This window comes from Oryctolagus cuniculus, chromosome 19 (genome assembly GCF_051225735.1).
Source record: "Oryctolagus cuniculus isolate XC-2025 breed Fujian yellow rabbit chromosome 19, ASM5122573v1, whole genome shotgun sequence".
Lineage (NCBI taxonomy): Eukaryota > Metazoa > Chordata > Mammalia > Lagomorpha > Leporidae > Oryctolagus > Oryctolagus cuniculus.
Window position 1 is genome coordinate 49,093,759 of NC_142885.1, and position 17,774 is coordinate 49,111,532.

At 51.9% G+C, this 17,774-nt stretch overlaps 1 pseudogene across 1 annotated transcript in view; it reads left to right on the forward strand.

Annotated features, from left to right (window-relative positions):
- LOC138847139 (A-type voltage-gated potassium channel KCND3-like) overlaps positions 1 to 17,774 on the forward strand; it is a 112,436-nt pseudogene that overhangs the window by 15,076 nt on the left and 79,586 nt on the right. The window contains exon 3 of the transcript XR_016225737.1: positions 14,101 to 14,258. The product of XR_016225737.1 is annotated as an A-type voltage-gated potassium channel KCND3-like (transcript). The remainder of the gene's footprint in view (positions 1 to 14,100; positions 14,259 to 17,774) is intronic.

Here is a 17,774-nt window from a genome sequence, read left to right on the forward strand (position 1 = left end):
CTGAGGCTACCGTAACTCCACTTTTATTAAACTAAATTTTCCCGGACTATCGGTGCGTGCCCTCACTATTCTGCCATCTTGGCTCCGCCCTTCTTTCCTTTTTTTTTTTTGACAGGCAGAATTAGACAGTGAGAGAGTGAGACAGAGAGAAAGTCCTCCCTCCATTCATTCACACCCTAAATGGCCACTACAGCTGGTGCGCTGCGCCAATCCGAGGCCAGGACCCAGGCGCCTCCCCCGGTCTCCCATGTGCGTGCAGGGCCCAAGCATTTGGGCCATCCTCCACTGCCCTCCCAGGCCACAGCAGAGAGCTGGACTGTAAGCGGAGCAACTGGTCAGAATCCGGTGCCCCAACCGGGACCAGAACCCAGGGTACCAGCGCCACAAATGGAGGATCAGCCTAGTGAGCCACGGTGCCGGCTCCTGTTCTTTCTTGTGAGCATATTCCCCTCAGAATTGCCCCCAGCTTCTCTGGGGAGTTGTTGAAGATGTCAGACTGTGGCTCAGCTCCCTGCATGGCCGTTTCATCTGCTTTCCTTTAACAGGGAGCTTGTTGGGGTCTCTCCTGCTACTCCATGTTGGGCAGCTGGGGCTGCTGGAACAGATCACCACAGGACGAGTGGCTCAGGCAGCAGAAATTGCTTTCTCACATCTGGAGACTGGGAAGGCCGAGACCACGGTGCTGGCAGAGTGGGTTTCCCGCTTGCTGTGTCCTCACTTGGAGGAGGCCGAGGGGAACTCTGGTGTTTCTACCTCTTCTTATCATGGGGAGACCCCACCCTCCTGAGCTTAGCCACCCTGGCCACCTCCCAAAGGCCTCGCCTCCTCATGCCATCGCCTTGGCGTCCAGTGCCTCAGGACATGGATTTTAGAGGAACAGACAGTTCAGTCCATGGAAGCCTGCATAGAATTTGCTTTCTCTAAGCAGTGTTTGACGAACCATTGGGAAATTCCTTTGGCTCGTGCTGGTGCTTAAGAAAACATTCTCTTTATGTTGTTCACAAGCAGGCTTAGCACTGGGCGCGTTAGCAGCGGAGAAAGTCAAGGGGACGTCTTACCAGGCTTCAAGCATCAGATGTGGTGGATTTTCTCGGTTTGTGCAGTGCTCTGTGCCTCTGCCTTGCGTGTTCTTCTCAGTGGGCAGTGGGTAAACAGATCCCGACTTCTCCCTCATAAGGGAGTTGGGCATAGTGATTGTGCCCAGGGCCGGGGTCCTGGGCAGGCTCGGCAGTCAGACTGCCAGTGGGGATTGTTTGTGAGCAGCGGGGAGCAGTACCTCCCATGTAATGTCATTCCCTATGAACAGCAGAGAAGCTTCCAGTGGACCTCTGAGCTGTGTGGGTTCTGGTGGCACCTTCAGTGCTCGATGCTGACCTGCTTGGTGGTGTCGTAGCCTTGGCATCTGTCATGGGAAAGGCTCAGGCATTCCCTCTGCCATCCTAAGTGGAGAATGAAGTGGCAGATTGTGGCTCACATATGGGAACACCTTCCTTTTTGTTTTGAAATAAAAGCAAATCAGAAGTAGCATGCTGGATACCCCCCATTTTTTTAACAGGCAGAGTGGATAGTGAGACAGAGAGAGACAGAGTAAAAGGTCTTCCTTTTACCGTTGGTTCACCCTCCAGTGGCTGCCACGGCTGGCACGCTGCAGCTGGCGCACCACGCTGATCCGAAGGCAGGAGCCAGGTGCTTCTCCTGGTCTCCCATGGGGTGCAAGGCCCAAGCAATTGGGCCATCCTCCACTGCCTTCCCGGGCCACAGCAGAGAGCTGGCCTGGAAGAGGGGCATCCGGGAAAGAATCTGTCGCCCCGACCGGGACTAGAACCCAGTGTGGATGTGCCGCTAGGTGGAGGGTTAGCCTATTGAGCCACGGCGCTGATTGGATACCCTGTGGTTTGTAAATGCAATGAGGGAGCCACACACATATGTGGGACAGGACTTGTGTGTATGTGATGCCCTCCTTGCTGACCATGGTTAACAGAAGTACAATGCTGATTGTTTGCACAGAAAAAGGCAGAACAGGCCAGTGTCATGGGAGAGCAAGGTGGACAGCCAAGGCCCTTGGGGATTTTGGTCCAGGCTGTGAATTATCACTTGCGGTTCCACCTGTGCAGTCAGGAGGCCACCGTGAAGCCTTCATCTAGCTTCAGACTCTGGGGCAGAGGCTCATCTGTGGCCTCCTGCCAGCAGGAGCTGACCCTGCAGTGGCTCTCAGTCTGCCCCTCTCAGAAGCATTTAAGTTGGGAGCACATGTGGGCCCCGTTTGCTCCTTGGCAAGGACTCACATGGCTCACAGGCTTCTGGAATGAGGTGTTGCCATTTGCAGCAGAGAGCAGGCTGCTGGATGCCGTGGATGTATGGGGGGAGTCCATGGTGCTGGGCATCATTAGGTGCTCTCTTCCACTGACTCTGTAAGGTAGATACTGGTATTTCATTCCCCGTTTTTTAGAAACCTTGGAAAGACTGTTGTTGCCTAAAGACAGAAGAGAGAGAACAATCCAGTGCTCTGCACTGTACTTTATTTTTAAACATTTATTTTATTTATTTGAAAGCCAGAGTTACAGAGAGAGGTAGAGACAGAGAGAGAGAGATTGTCCATCTCCTGGTTCACTCCCCAGAATCCCGCAATGGCTGGAGATGCGCTGATCCGAAGCCAGGAGTTTCTTCCTAGTCTCCCAGGGAGGTACAGGGGCCCAAGGACTTGTGCCATCCTCCACTGCTTTCCCAGGCCATAGCAGAGAGCTGGATTGGAAGAGGAGCAGCCGGGACTTCAACGGGCACCCATATGGGATGTCGACACTTCAGGCCAGGGCTTTAACACGCATTGCCACAGTGCCAGTGCTGGCCCATGCTGTCCTTAATCATATAAGTTCTTGGAAAAATAGAATGAAATTGTCTGCATTTATTTGATATAATTCAGGAGACAAAAAGGCAGTGAATATGAAGTAAAGTGAATGTTGAATTGTTCCAAAATAGTGATTGTAGATCAATAGTTGATGGATGGCTATTTGTACTCTTTTTTATGTAATTTAAAAACTTTTTTTTCATTTTATTTCAAGGGAGGCAGGGAGATAGGAAGGGAGAGAGGGAGGGAGGGAGAGGGAGAGAGAGAAAATGGGAGAGAGAGGGAGGAATCCTCCATATTCTGGTTCATTCCCCAAGTACCCACAACAGCTAGGGCTGGGCCAGGCCAAAGCCAGGAGCCTAGATCTGAATCCAGGTCTGGCATGTGAGTGACAGGAACTTGTGCCACCATCTGCTGCCTCCCAGGGTGTGCGTTAGTAGGAAGAAGGGTTGGAATCAGTGTCCAGCACTTGAACCAGGCACTCTGATGGGAGATGTTGGTGTCCCAGCTAATGGCTTAGCTGCTGCCTCTCAAATAAATAACCTTTAAAAAAATAATGAGACATTTATAAAAAAAAAACCTTCATTATACGGAAAAGGCTTAAGCTACTTCAAAAATGAGAATAGAGATTTATAAAATAAATTCAATTTTGTAAATTTTTTAATTTATTTTTGACAGGCAGAATTAGACAGTGAGAGAGGGAGAGAAAGAGAGAAAGGTCTTCCTTCCGTTGGTTCATCCCCCAAATGGCTGCTACGAACTGGCGCCCTTATGGGATGCCAGCACTGCGGGCGGTAGCTTTACCTGCTACCTCACAGTGCCGACCATCCTCCCAGAAGCCGTTTGCTGTGGGATCCAGAAGTCTGCTAACCTGCCTGGGAAAGCAGAGGGAGATGGCCCAAGGACTTAGGCCCCTGAACCCAGAATAGAGCGCCAGCTAAAGTCCCTGGCTTCTGCTTCAGCCCCTGGCTTTTGTCCCAGTCCCAGCCTTTTTAGCCACCTTGAGGGTGAACCTCCAGATGGACGATCACTAAGAGAGAGAGACAGAGAGTGCTGGCGATGCCCACTGCACTGCTTCTCTACCCAAGTGGCTGCAACGATCGAGCAGTGCTGGGCCAGGCAGAAGCCAGGAAGTAGAAGGCAGGAGGCACGAGGCAGGAGGTCCATTGAGGACTCCCATGAGGCAGGGAGGTTGGGTCCAGAGAACTTGGGCCATCAGCGTCTGCGTCCCTGGTCGCAGCCTGGAGAGTTGGACTGGAAGCGGCCTTGGGGCTTCGGACGCTGGATGCAGCAGTGTGCAGGTGCGTCCTGGGTTGCCATGGTGACGGCCCCTGGGGAGTGCGCCTGCGCCTGGCGCTGTGACCCGGAAGTGCACCTGTAGGCCTGGTGCCTACTGCCCCGCAGTACTCCGCTGGGAGTCAGCATTGCGTCCGCTCCTGCCTGGGAGCCTGCGCAAGCCGTGAGGAGAGGAGCCGTCCTCGACGCTGCTGGCCGAGCCTGAGGGAGAGCCAGTGTCCCCAGGGTCAGGCCGGATCAGGAGAGGCTGCGTGTCCGAGGCTGCCGCGCTGTTTCCCAGGCGCGTTGCTCTTCTTCAGTCCCTTCAAGAAGCAACGGCCTTCGCGGCCCTCTGTCCTGCCAGTAGACCAGGCCGCCGTTGGAGGTGAGTGACGCGCGGCTGTTGCGGTTACCCGCTGGGCGTCTTGGCTGGCCGCGTGCCTGTTGCTCTTGGGTCCCGAAGGCGCGGGTGGGGTCGCGGTCGTGCTGTGCGGACGGTCTGGAAGGGTCCCCAGGGTACGAGCAGCTGGGCGAGAGCAGAGGTGGCTCGGTCTCCTCCCGGAACGGCCCCGCGTTCCCGTCTGTTTGCTTTTTGAGGGCCCAGCCGCCCTGCTCTAGACGTCAGAGACTGTTGATGGGAGGAAGGAGAGCGAAAGTGCGTGTCTGTTTCCTGGTCTAGGAGGCCAGTTTCGGGTTCCTCGCATTGGGTGTGATGTTAGCGCTCTGTGGGTTTTTCATGAAAGAGCCTTGTCAGGCCGAGGTGTACGTTCCATTCTTGATATGATGATTTGTGTTTTTGTATCGCAAACGTCATGGAAGTTTTTGTGAACTAGGTTTTCTGTGTCTATCGGGATAGTTTGTGGGCTTTCCCCATGTGTATTCTGTTCTGGGAATGATTGATTTTGTAGGGTAGCCAACCTTGCATTTCCGGAGTAACTGTCAGTTGCGCACAGTGTGCTAAGCTTTGGTTGTGCTTCTGGATGGCGTCTGGTAATATTTTGTTGAGGCATGTGACACTTTCGTGATGGATATGTGTGTGCCATTTTCCTTATGATGTGCTTGTTTTGGATGTTGGCATCAGGCTGGTCTGATTTTTTGGAAGGGTTTGTGAATCACGGATTTTAATTATCTTTTCCATGGGAGTTCTCACCGGTGGAGCCATCTGGACCTGGACTTTTCTTCATGGCTGTTTGGTTTGTTTGTTTTGGTTTCCCTGCTACTACAGTCTCTTTGCAGATTATAAGTGTATTCAGAGTTTCTTGTTTCACTGTATCCAGTTTTAGTGGTTTGCATCTTTCTGTGAGTCAACCCACTCTATCTAGGTTGACCAAATCCTTGTGGCGTGGTTTTTCCATAGTGTTTTTGGATCATTATTTTGGAAGGTTGGTAGCAATGTCCTCTCTGTCATTTCTTTTGTCAAGTCACTTGAGTCTGTTCTCCTTTTTTCCCCTGCTTCCTGTGGATAAACGTTTTGTCAGGTTGACTGAGTTTTCTTTTTTTTTTAACTATTATTTAATGAATATAAATTTCCAAAGTACAGCTTATGGATTACTATGGCTCCCCCCCAGAACATCCCTCCCACCCGCAACCCTCCCTTCTTCCGCTCCCTCTCCCCTTCCATTCACATCAAGATTCATTTTCAGTTCTCTTTATATAAAGATTTCAACAGTTTGCACCCACATAGAAACACAAAGTGAAAAATACTGTTTGAGTACTAGTTATAGCATTAAATCACAATGTACAACGCATTAAGGACAGAGATCCTACATGAGGAGTAAGTGCATAGTGACTCCTGTTGTTGACTTTTCAAATTGACACTCCTATTTATGGCATCAGTAATCACCCTAGGCTCTTGTCATGAGTTGCCAAGGCTATGGAAGCCTTTTGAGTTCACCGACTCTGATCATATTTAGGCAAGGTCATAGTCAAAGTGGAGGTTCTCTCCTCCCTTCAGAGAAAGGTACCTCCTTCTTTGAAGACCTGTTCTTTCCACTGGGATCTCACTCGTGGAGATCTTTCATTGAGGTTGTTGTTGTTGTTGTGTGTTTTTTTTTTTTTTTTTGCCAGAGTGTCTTGGCTTTCCATGCCTGAAATACTCTCATGGGCTTTTCAGCCGAATCTGAATGCCTTTAGGGCTGATTCTGAGGCCAGAGTGATGTTTAGGACATCTGTCATTCTATGAGTCTGCTGTGTATCTGGCTTCCCATGTTGGATCGTTCTCTCCCTTTTTTATTCTATCAGTTAGTATTTGCAGGCACTAGTCTTGTTTATGTGCTCCCTTTGTCTCTTAGTCCTATCATTATGATCAATTGTGAGCAGAAATTGATTACTTGGACTAGTGAGATGGCATTGGAAGTCCTTTCTCAGCCATCCCATTGTCTGTGTATACAAATAGGCTGCTGATGTTCTCTCCTGCCACTTTACCACACTGTACTCTGAGTTTCAATAGTCTCTTACTGGAGTCTTTTGTCCCCACGTGTACATATTCCTTCCAGGTAGATAACCACTACACTCCACCACATTTCAGGTCCAGGATTGTCTAGTGATTTCACCCTTTACTTATAATTCAGGGGCAACAAGTTGTCCTTTGTAGACTTGGGAAGATGTCAACTCTCACTCTTGCTTAAATAGTCCCAGATTCAGAAAAGTCTACTGTTTGTTTAAGCTTTCCTACAAATGTCCTGTCATCCACGTGTGCGAGGGTGTGGACACATGCAGACACATGCACATATGTAGCCACACCCCCACACACTCCTGGATGTCATTTTTCTTCAACAAGAAGTGATGACTCCATGCCAGCATAATTGAAGATTCATGCAGGTTTTGATTGGGCCGAGCTTCTTGGGCTGCGTCTTTTCCCACAGATCCTGGAGCTCAGCCTGGGCACAGGGAGAAGCCAGTAAGTACAGGAAGAGCTGAGTCGTCTCTGTGTTGTCATGCAGTGCTACTCGGTGTTAAGATGCTGACACCACTTTTCTCAGGGGGAGAATGAGTGACGTGCGCCCCACAGTTGACTTCTGTTTCTCCTGTTCCCTCTGGCAGCACGTCCCTCTGTGGGATTTTGAGAAGGTGCTTTCCTCATTCTGTCTGGTAGCACAGAAACAAACAGGAAGGGCCTCCTTTGAGGCAGGGCCTGGTCTTGAATCTGGTGCCCACAGCTGTGTGTTATCCATAAAGGCTTTGGTTTTTTGGCATCAGATGGTCCCAGAGTGTGGCACTGCCTGTAACTTGCTCACATCATGTAAGGCACAGAGTTTCCTACAGCATAAGCTGAGTGTTCGGTGTCTGTCAGAGTGTCCTCATTTTGGCCTCCCAGGGTTCTGTGTGTGAGACCTGGAGCATCACTGACATTCTGACCTTGTGCCGGGGTAGATCGTATGCTGGGTTGCTGCTAGTGACCAGCTGCCTGACTTGGCTTGAGCCATTTGACTGCTGGAGGCTTAATGTGCTCCCTGATACTCACTGGGATCCAGTCTTCCCCTCATGCAGTAATTCCAGAATGAGTAATTCCCCAGAGTGTCTGAAGAGTGATTGCTGTGTTACCACCCCTGTGAGTGGGGACAAGAGCTGAGGTTTGCTGCCCTGGTCTGCTGGTGCCTGGGAGACATCAGATCTACATATTTTTCTATCTATCTATCTATCTATCTATCTATCTATCTATCTTTCTATCTATCAACTATATATCTTACAAGAATTTCATTTATTTACTTTAGAGCCCGAGTTACAAAGATAGGGGAAAGACAAAGAAAGAGATTTTCTGCTGGATCACTCCCCAAATGGCTGTAATGGCCAGGGCTTGGCCAGGTTGAAGCCAGGAACCTGGAACTCCATCCCGGTTTCCCATGTGGTGCAGGGGACCAAGCATGTAGGCCATCCTCTCCTGCTTTCCCATGTGCATTAGCAGGGAGCTAGATTGGCAGAGGAGCAGCCAGGACTTGAGCTGGTAGCCATATGGGATGCCTGTACTGCAGGCAACAGCTTTAACCACTATGCCACAGGGCCGGCCCCTAGAACTCTTTTTTTAAGAAAAAAAATTTATTTTATTTTATTTATTTGAAAGGCAGAGTGAGAGAGAAATATTTCATCTGCTGGTTCACTCTCCAGAGGGTCACGACGGCGAGAACTGAACCAAACTGAAGCCAGGAGCCAGCCGCTTCTTCTGGGTCTCCTCTATGGGTGGCAGGTCCCCAAGCACTTGGGCCGTCCTTTGCTGCTTTGCCAGAAGTGGAACAGCTGGGACTCTAACGGGTGCCTATATGAGATACTGACGTCGCTGGTGGAGGCTTAGCCTGTCCTGCCACAGCGCCGGCCCCCACCTTTCTTGAACATTTTAAAATCGTTTTCCTCTACTCAGTTTCTTAGCCTACATTCAGAGGCTCCCTGCCCACATTTCTCCCTCTGTTCTCCCCTGGTGCCCACTGTGCTTCGGGGACTGTGAACTGTGTCCTCATGTGGCTGAGGATGTGGTGCCGAGGCTGTGGAGGGCCAGGTGCAGCATGTCCTGTGCAAGCAGAGGGACAGGGCGGGCTGTCCAGGGAGGGGTTTTGCGCTCCACTCCCCTTCCCCACCATTACTGCCTCTGCCTGTTCGGGTGTCTGTCCTTTGCCATCAGCTGTTCATCTTTTGCTGGGTGAGCCCACAGTGAGTGCCTCCCACTGCTGGTGATGCCTGTGCCCTGGAGACTGCAGGATGAGTCGGATCCACCTCTGTGCCACTAGGCTCCATGGCCTCTGCACTCACTGCTTGCTGGGCTCCACTCATTCCTGGCTGTCCTCTGTGCATGTCCAGTTCTGTCCTCTCCACAGACCAGGCCATGTGTCCCCTCCCGAATGCTTAGCTTCCCCATCCAGCGGAATGAATTCCACCTCTCCAACCTCACATGGTCTGCTTGTCCTCTGTTGCAGAGTTGCTCAGCTCACTTGGCAACAGTTGAGCGTATGTGCACCACGTTTACATGCCAGTCGCCACACCAGGCATGTGCTTAGGACATAAACACTGCTGGGGGACTCCCGGTGGGGTGTAGGAGTCAGACCTGCTCACCTAATGGAATGGAGCTCTTGTTATACATCCTGTGATTTCCTGCTCCACGCCACTTGCCACAGTGATTGGGTTTCTGGGTGTGTCTCCTAGGAGGACCTGGAAACTCCTGAGTGACTAAGAGCCCTCCAGCCTGGTGGCCCACTGTGTGCCAGATGGCAGTGGCTTTCTTCCCAGGGTCATGATGGAGAAGTTTGATCTCAAGAGAAAGTGGAAGGCCTTTAGGCGCACACTGTGGGGCTTGCTAAGTTCCGCTGGTTGGGAGTACAGATGGGAGCTAAGTGAGCAGGGCAGAAGGGGAGGAGAACGCAGGATGCCTGGCCCTGCAGTTTGGAGACCACTGGATGCAGATTTCCAGGCAGTTATCCTGGGATCTCGGTGCACCACATCACGAAAATAATTATACTTGAAAGAATGGCACCATTTCACAGGCTTGCGGTCAGGGTTGGACCACAGAGTGCTGGATGCTGTGTGGACTTGGTGCCCTCCCTAAGATGGGATGGGGAACAGAGCCCATGCAGAATTCAGGGGGAAAATATATACACCGATCTTAGCAGGTACCTGCTCACGGGAGCACACCGACACCAGCTGCCTGGCTCTTGGTGTTTCGGTGACAGCACTTAGCACTGAGCCCACATTTGCCGCCTGCTCCTCCCGTTCCTTTGGGGTTCTGGTTGGCAGGTGCCTCCTGCAGGTCATCTATACTCAGGGTTGATGTTCCTCCCACCTCCCTTCTCTGCCACACACCACCGCCTCTCGTTCCCCCTGCCCCTAGGGCTGTGTGGCCTCAGCCCCAGAGTTCATCTCTCCAGTGAAGCACTTTTGAGGAAGGAAAAGCCCTCTGGACAGGCGAGGAGAGTGCTGTAGCTGGTTGTAACATGTAGCTCTCTGTCCCACTAGTTATGGACTTCTGATAGGCTAGATGGGCAGCCGCCAAGTCTGGGACCCAGCAGTTCAAGCCACTGGGCAATGAGTCTTCCTTTAGTTCTGTGCCCCCAGATGTGGGCAGTGAATTCAGCAGGCAGTTACTGTCCCCGTTCTCTATGATGCAGTGGTGGTGATACTTACACATTACTCAGATTCATGGGAGCCTCATCTCCATCTGGTCTATGTTGGGGGCTTCCACTGTGCAGTCAGGGACCTGTCCCCTGACCCCTCTCGAGGTCAGGGTCACGTCTTCCTGGTTTCCTTGTCCTCAGAACCTTGCCTCGTGCCTGCCATGAGGCTTCTCGGTGCAGTGCAATGAGCTCCTAGCACATGTGAAACGGGCAGTGTGGAATGTGAGAAGCACACCTCACTGGGGCCCGGGCTTTCTCATCCATCATCCCAGCAGTTTCTGGGTGCCGTGTTGTTGTGCTAAGTCTTCGCCTTGCTTCGTGTTACCATCATGCGGACTCCATTACCACCTCCTCTGAGGACAGGGCATCTTGGCTGACAGAGGACTCACAGCTTTCCCTGTCCTAAGAGTTGCTGAAGAGCAAAGCTGGGCTTAACACTCAGGTCGGCAGACACCAGAGCTCCCATACTTGAGTGTTCTGTGTTGTTTTCTGCATGCCCTCCATGAAGTTCCCTTGTACGCAGCCTCCACTTTGGAGTTCACTCCATCTCTGTTCAGGGCCTCAGATAGGCAGGAGGAGGTCATTGCCATGCAGACTTCTGGTTCAATGACTTCCCAGCTGCTTGGCTTTGGGCAAATTGCTGGAACTCTCTGTGCTGTAATCAGCTCTTTTTTTTTTATAAACAGAGACAGTGAGAGAGAGAGAGAGAGAGAGAGAGAGAGAGAGAGAATGTCTTCCTTTCCCATAGGTTCACTCCCCAAGTGGCCAATATGGCAGGCACATTGTGCCGATCCGAAGCCAGGAGCCAGGTGCTTCCTCCTGGTCTCTCATGGGGGTGCAGGGCACAAGGACCTGGGCTATGCTCCACTGCACTCTCGGGCCACAGCAGAGAGCTGGACTGGAAGAGGAGCAACCGGGACAGAATCCTGCGCCCCAACCAGGACTGGAATTCGGGTGCTGGTGCCGCAGGTGGAGGATTAGCCTAGTCAGCCAGGGCGCCGACCTGATTATCAGTTCTTTTATGACTTGGGATGGAGAGTCTTTGTTGGGAAGCTGCTCACTAGGCAGTTGCTCCAATTCCTGCCCTGCTTACCTGGGGCTGTTCCTGCTGGATGGTCCCTCCGGATGGTCCCTGCCTTGCCAAGTGAGCACAGTAGTGGTGTGGAGGGGCAGAGCTCACTTAATTAGTGTATGTGGGTTAGTTTTTCCTTAGCCTAGCCAAACTCTTTGTAGGCATCTGATTGCCTGCCAGTGGGCACGGCTGCCACAGAGTTAAGCCATTGCCCCAGGGAAGTTTATTCAGCTGGCTTAGATGAACCTGGGACGTGGGGACACACAGTGCCTGTGATTTGCTGCCCCTGTAACCAGGAAACATTAGTGCCCTGCTGTAGCGTGGGGCACCATGAGGGCATCTGCATTGGCTCAGCACCCACCTCTCTCTGTTGGGTGGGCCACAGGCCTTGGTGTGGTTTGTCTTGCAAGTGGATGTGCTAGTGGATGTTCTAGTCTGGGTTGTGTTCGAAGCACTTGGCTTCCTTTACCTCGTTGACATGGCATGACAGCCCATCTTACAGATGGCTAAACTGACAGACACAGAAGTTTGGTGGCTCACGTAGGACACGCAGGCAGGTCTGGCAGGTGAGCCCAGGTGCCCTGTCCTGAAGAAGGTGCTCCTAACCCTCACGGTGCCTGCCTCTCCAGGCAGGTGCTGGGTCTCAGTGCTGGAGGCTGGTGCCTTCCATTGACTGATTGATTGGTAGGAGGATAAGTCCCTTGGATATAGTGTCCTGCTTGTCAGGGTGTGGAAGGGTTGTGTGTATGTGTGTGGGAGACAAGGCCCACAAGAACGGAGCCCTGAATGGGGCCCTGGAGGACAGTTGGGACCCAACTGTGGAGACCTTGGGCCTGGCCCTCTCCACAGAGGCAGCAGGCTGTGCTGGTGGAGGAAAGCTGGCAGCATGTGGGGCTGGAGTGCCTTCCTGAGGCGCCTCAGTGTGTGTGCGCTCCTCCCACTGCAGGTGCACTAGCTCAGGCCCTGCCAATTCTTCCTGTCCACCCCCGGCTGTGTGAACCTGGCAGCTGACACAGTGGCTGCTGTTTACAGACTGGGCTCATAGAAACAGCTTGGAGAGGATGTTGGGAGGTGAGGTTTTGCAAGGCTTGGTGACTTGTCTGACATGGGCTGTGCTTAGGAAGGGGGTGGCTGCTGGTGTGGCTCATGCACAGGCCATGGAGGCAGTCAGCTTGCATTTCCTGTGTTCTTGGGGCCTTGGAACTGGCCCCAGTAAGCAGGCCCATTTGGCTCTCTGTCACCTGGCGTCTCTTACCCATTCCATTCCTGAATGGATTGACTGGGCTAAAAAGCAAAAAGGTGGAGTTCATTAAAATCCACGTAACATGTTTGTAGACTTCCTGGGTCGCTGGAGGGTCTCGGTCCCATCCGTGGTGCGGGAGGAATGGCATAACTTCTGACTGGAGTTGGTACAGCACCCAGAGCAGGTGTCCTGGGGTAGTTTGGACCTCAGGGCTGTGGTGCAGACTGGAGAGTAGGAACACACACAAGGCTTCAGCAATCTTTGTGGCTAGGGCGGTGCTGTGCCTACTAAGGAGAACTGCTGTGAACGTCATAAGTCCCCAGGTGCTGCAGCTACACAGGAGGCAGACCACAAAGCCAGTGTGTGAAGGCAGTGTTGAGCGTGACATCTGTTAAGCACATACCAAGATCGTGCTGGACACAGCACAAGTCCAGAATCCTCCTCCTCCTAACCATCACTGGATTCTCCTCCTCCCCTCAAGTCTCTCTGGGAAGGTTTCCTGGTGCTGCATACCTGGACGCTGGGCTCTGCAGTGCACTGCCCGGGAGCCGTGACCGACCCACCTTCATGTGATCGGTGTGTGTGTGTCGTTCTGCTGGCTGGCCAAACACTGGACCTCACTGCTCAGGGCTGTGCAGCATCTGTGCTTGCCCCTGTGAGCAGGAGGGCAGTGGGGCTGGTAGCTTCTCAGTGGAGCAGAGTTGGAAGGGGACCTTGTGGCGCAGCCATTGGAGGTTGTCAGTTTTCCCAGGTGTGCTGGCTGCAGAGAATACTGGGCCTTGGTTGGCTGTCTCACAGCTCACTCCCAGTTGCTAATGAAGGAGGGATGGCCGCTTCCCAGGCCACACTGGATGTCCCCTGTGTCTCTTCCTGTCCTTCCAGAGGGTGCCTTGCTCTCTGTGATGATGACCCCCGGCCCCATTCTCTGCAGAGGTCACCTTGTGCAGTTTATGCACCAGCCCCTGATGCAGTGATGATGACCCCCGGCCCCGTTCTCTGCAGAGGTCACTGTGGGCAGCCTCTGCACCAGCCCCAGATGCAGTGGTCGTCCCCCTATGCTGTCTGTGGACAAAGCTCGGCTCTGAGGATTTACCATTCTGCACGGTGCTCCAGGCCCAAGGCTGCTTCCTCGCCGGCCCTGCCTGAGGCTCTGCTCTTAGCTGTGTGTTTCTGATTCTGGATTTCTTTCTCTGAAGCGGTGTCCCTGCTTAACGTGGGTCTGATTCCCTCACAGAAGTACAATGCAGAAAATGTTCACGGTGGGGAAACTTAGCTTCACTTGCCAGAGCCATAGGCCTTCTTTTCGTCCGCAGGTCCCACGGCTCCCCAGGAGGGATGGTGGCCTGGCGGGGGGCCCGTGCCCGAGCATGACGCATTCTCCCTCCTCTTTGTGCCTCACGGCCTCTTCTGATTCAGGACTTTTCCTGGGACTTTTTGCTCTCTGACATCTTGAATGCTTGTCGTCTTTGTTTTGAGCGTGTGCCATAATTTCCCAGCTGGGTTGGTGTCAGTCTCATTGTGCCTCTGCTCTGCTATCACCATCAACATCACTATTGTGTTATCATTGCAGAGAAACTGTACTGTATGGCGACTTCCTGAGCTGGAAGCTGGAAGAAACCGTCACCCAGTTTCCCCTGCAGCCTGGGCAGGCAGCCACCTTCACTGTCACCGTGAAAGTGAGCCTGGACTTCTCCTGCCAGGAGGGTCTCCTGCAGGACCTGAGTGATGGTAAGCGGCTTCCTCATTCCTGAGAGTTCACCTGCTCCCAGGTGTGTGTTGTAGTCAGATATCTGTGGCACCTTCCCCCGGCCATGTGACTCGCCCATCTGAGACCTCGCCCTGGCACTTTGTTAGCAGTGTGGTTTACTGCAGGCACATTTTAGAGAGAATTTCTCAATTCCCACTCTTGACTGTCTTGTCCAGATTTGCTAGGGAGTGGAATGATGTGATTTTTCCCCCGAAGTGTACCTGCTGTGGTGGTGGGACACACAGTGGTGATGATGGAGTTCTCCCATCTGGTGATGTCAGTAAGGAGCTGGAGCTGGGGGCATGGGAATTGTATCTGTTGCAGCACCAGGCCTGGCCATGTGGCGACGTGAGTTCACGGGTCAGCTGTGTCAGGTTGTCACATGCTCTTCTAGAGGTCTTGGGGGTGTGTTAGTCAGCTCAGGCTGCTGTAACCAACCCCACACCTGGCCTGGCCTGACCACAGGCATGGATTTTCTGACAGTTCTCAGCATTGCAAGTCAACCCAGGTACTAGCATGGTTGGTTTCCTGGTGAGGGCAGCCATCTCCTTGCTGTATTCTCATGGCGTGGAGACAGCTCAGCTCTCTGGTATTTCTTTCCCTTCCCTTTTTTGTGTTTTAAGATTTATTTATTTAGTTGAAGGGCAGTTATGGGTGTGGGGTTCGGGAGACACACACAGGGATGCTTGTGCACAAACACACACGCACACAAACATACAGAGAGGGAGAGAAGAAAGATCTTGCATCTGTTGGTTCACTCCCCAAGTAGCACAATGGCTGGGACTGTGCCTGGCAGAAGTCAGGAACCTGGAACACGATCTAGGTTTCCAGTGTGTGTCAGGGGCCCAAGCTTGGGCCATCACTGCTCCTTTTCCAGGCACGTTAGCAGAGAACTGGATCAGAAGTGGAGTAGCCAAGACTTGGACAAGTGCTCACATGCTGTGCTGGGGACACAGGTGGTGACTTAACCACTTGTGCTGTAACACCAGCCCCAGTAAGAACATTTCAATCCTGTGTTTTAAGGACTTTGGAGTCCTCATATACAGTGTGTGACTTTCGTCTCCATGAACATGCTGTAAATGACAGACCCTCCTGTGGGTGTTTTGGGTCCGGGTATTCCTGGGTGCGCTGCAGCTGCCATTCCTTGTCTGTTCACCTGCCAAGGGGCATTCATGCATCTCCATTGTCTTGGCTGTGGTGAGTAATGCTGCAGTGGACATGTGAGTGCAGATATGGCTCTGCCATATAGGATATATGTATTTGTGTATATACCACATACACACAATACATTCACATGTAATATCGCATACATGTACACATGCACACCACACATATACATGTCACATACAAATATCACACACAATACATGCATGTACATATACACCTTACATGCACATGTACATAAATCCAGACGTGGGCTGGTGGGGTGGTGGGAGAGTTGTTTTTGCTTTTAGGGACCCTCCATGCTGTTTTCAACATGCTGTACTGACTGACGTTCCCTTGAGAATTGTGCCTGTGGCCTGGGTCTTTTGGTAATAGGCAGTCTGGTGGAGTGACTTACATGGTTTTATTTTTATTTATCTATTTTGAAGATTTATATGTTAATTGAAAGTTAGGGTTGGAATTGAAAGGGAGGGACAGAGAGAGGGCTCTTTCATCTGTCTGTTTGCTCCCCAGATAGCCGCAATGGCCAGAGCTGTGCCAGGCCAAAGCCAGGAGCCAGGAGCTCCTGGATGCAGGGTCCCATACACGTGGGCTGTCCTCACTGCTTTTCCCAGGTGATTAACAGAGAGCTGGATTGGAAGTGAAGTGAGTGGGACAAAAACCAGTACCCGTGTGGGATGTCAGCGTCTCAGGTGGCAGCTTACCCACCGTGTCACAACACTGGCTTCTCTGTTGTGATTTTAATTTGCATTTCTCTGATAATTGGCAATGGTTACTTGTATGTCTTCTTTCGAGAAATGTCCATTCAGGCGCTGTTTGTTTTCTTGTTACTGATTCATTTGAGTTCTTTGTATTAAGATACTAGCCCCTCAGCTGATAAATGATTTCTAGTATGCTCTCTCAGTGTGTGGGTCGGTTCTCTACTGAGAGAACTGTAGCTTGTTTCCTTTGCTTGGAGAAGGATTTTCTTGTATGCAATCTCATATGTTTATGTTTGTTTTTGTCGCCCACGCCTTTGGGGTAACATCCAAGAAATTACTATTCAGACCAATTCCATGGACCTTTCTCTCTGCTTTTCTCTAGTCATTTTAGAGTTTTGGGTCTTATGAGTAAGAATTTATTTATTTATTTATTTACTTCTTGGGATATGTGTGTATGTGTGTGTGAATGTGTACCTATATAGATATCAAGTCTCTAGCACAAACCACTACCACAGGCATTTAATTTTAATTTATTTTCATCTTACTTGAAAGGCAAAGGAGGTTGAGAGAGGGAAAGAGGGAGAGGGAGAGGGGGAGGGGTGGATGGGAGGAGGGGAGGGTAGGAGAGCAGAGGAGAGGAGAGGAGAGAAGAGAAGAGGGATCTCCCATTTTCTAGTTCACTCCCACAATGCCCAAAATGGCCCCAGGCTGAAACTAGGAGTCAGGAACTCAATCCAGGTCTCAGACATTGGTGGCAAGAACCCAGTTATTTGAGCCATCACCACTGCTTCCCAGGATCTGCCCTGGCAGGAAGCTGGAGTCAGGAGCGCGAGCCCTGATGTGTGGCATGGGTGTCCTAAGCATTAGACCAGATGCCATCGTTTAGAAGGTGTGTGGCACAAGGACCCTGTCTCGTTCTGTCCTGTGTTCCCAGTGTTTTGGCTGTGACAGGCAAAGGGCTTTGTGTGTTGTGGTGTGGATCATGAATGGGGACACTTTCTCCTGCTCCTCCCCTGAGTGTGTGGGTTCTGAGTTGTGTTCCTGTTCTTTCCTTTTTTTTTTTTTTTGACGAGCAGAGTTAGACAGTGAGAGAGAGAGAGACAGAGAGAAAGGTCCTCCCTCCGTTGGTTCACTCCCCAAATGGTCACCATGGCTGGCAGGCTGTGCCGATCCGAAGCCAGGACCCAGGCGCCTTCCCCGGTCTTCCATGTGAGTGCAGGGCCCAAGCACTTGGGCCATCCTCCACTGCCCTCGCGGGCCACAGCAGAGAGCTGAACTGTAAGCGGAGCAACTGGTCAGAATCCGGTGCCCCAACCGGGACCAGAACCCAGGATAGCAGCGCCACAAGTGGAGGATTAGCCTGGTGAGCCACGGTGCCGGCTCCTGTTCTTTCTTGTGAGCATATTCCCCTCAGAATTGCCCCAGCTTCTCTGGGGAGTTGTTGAAGTTCTTAGAGTTCTGATCCGCGCTTCTGTGGCTCATCTCCTTGCCTGGCCGTTTCATCTGCTTTCCTTTAACAGGGAGCTTGTTGGGGTCTCTCCTGCAACTCCATGTTGGGCAGCTGGGGCTGCTGGAACAGATCACCACAGGACGAGTGGCTCAGGCAGCAGAAATTGCTTTCTCACATCTGGA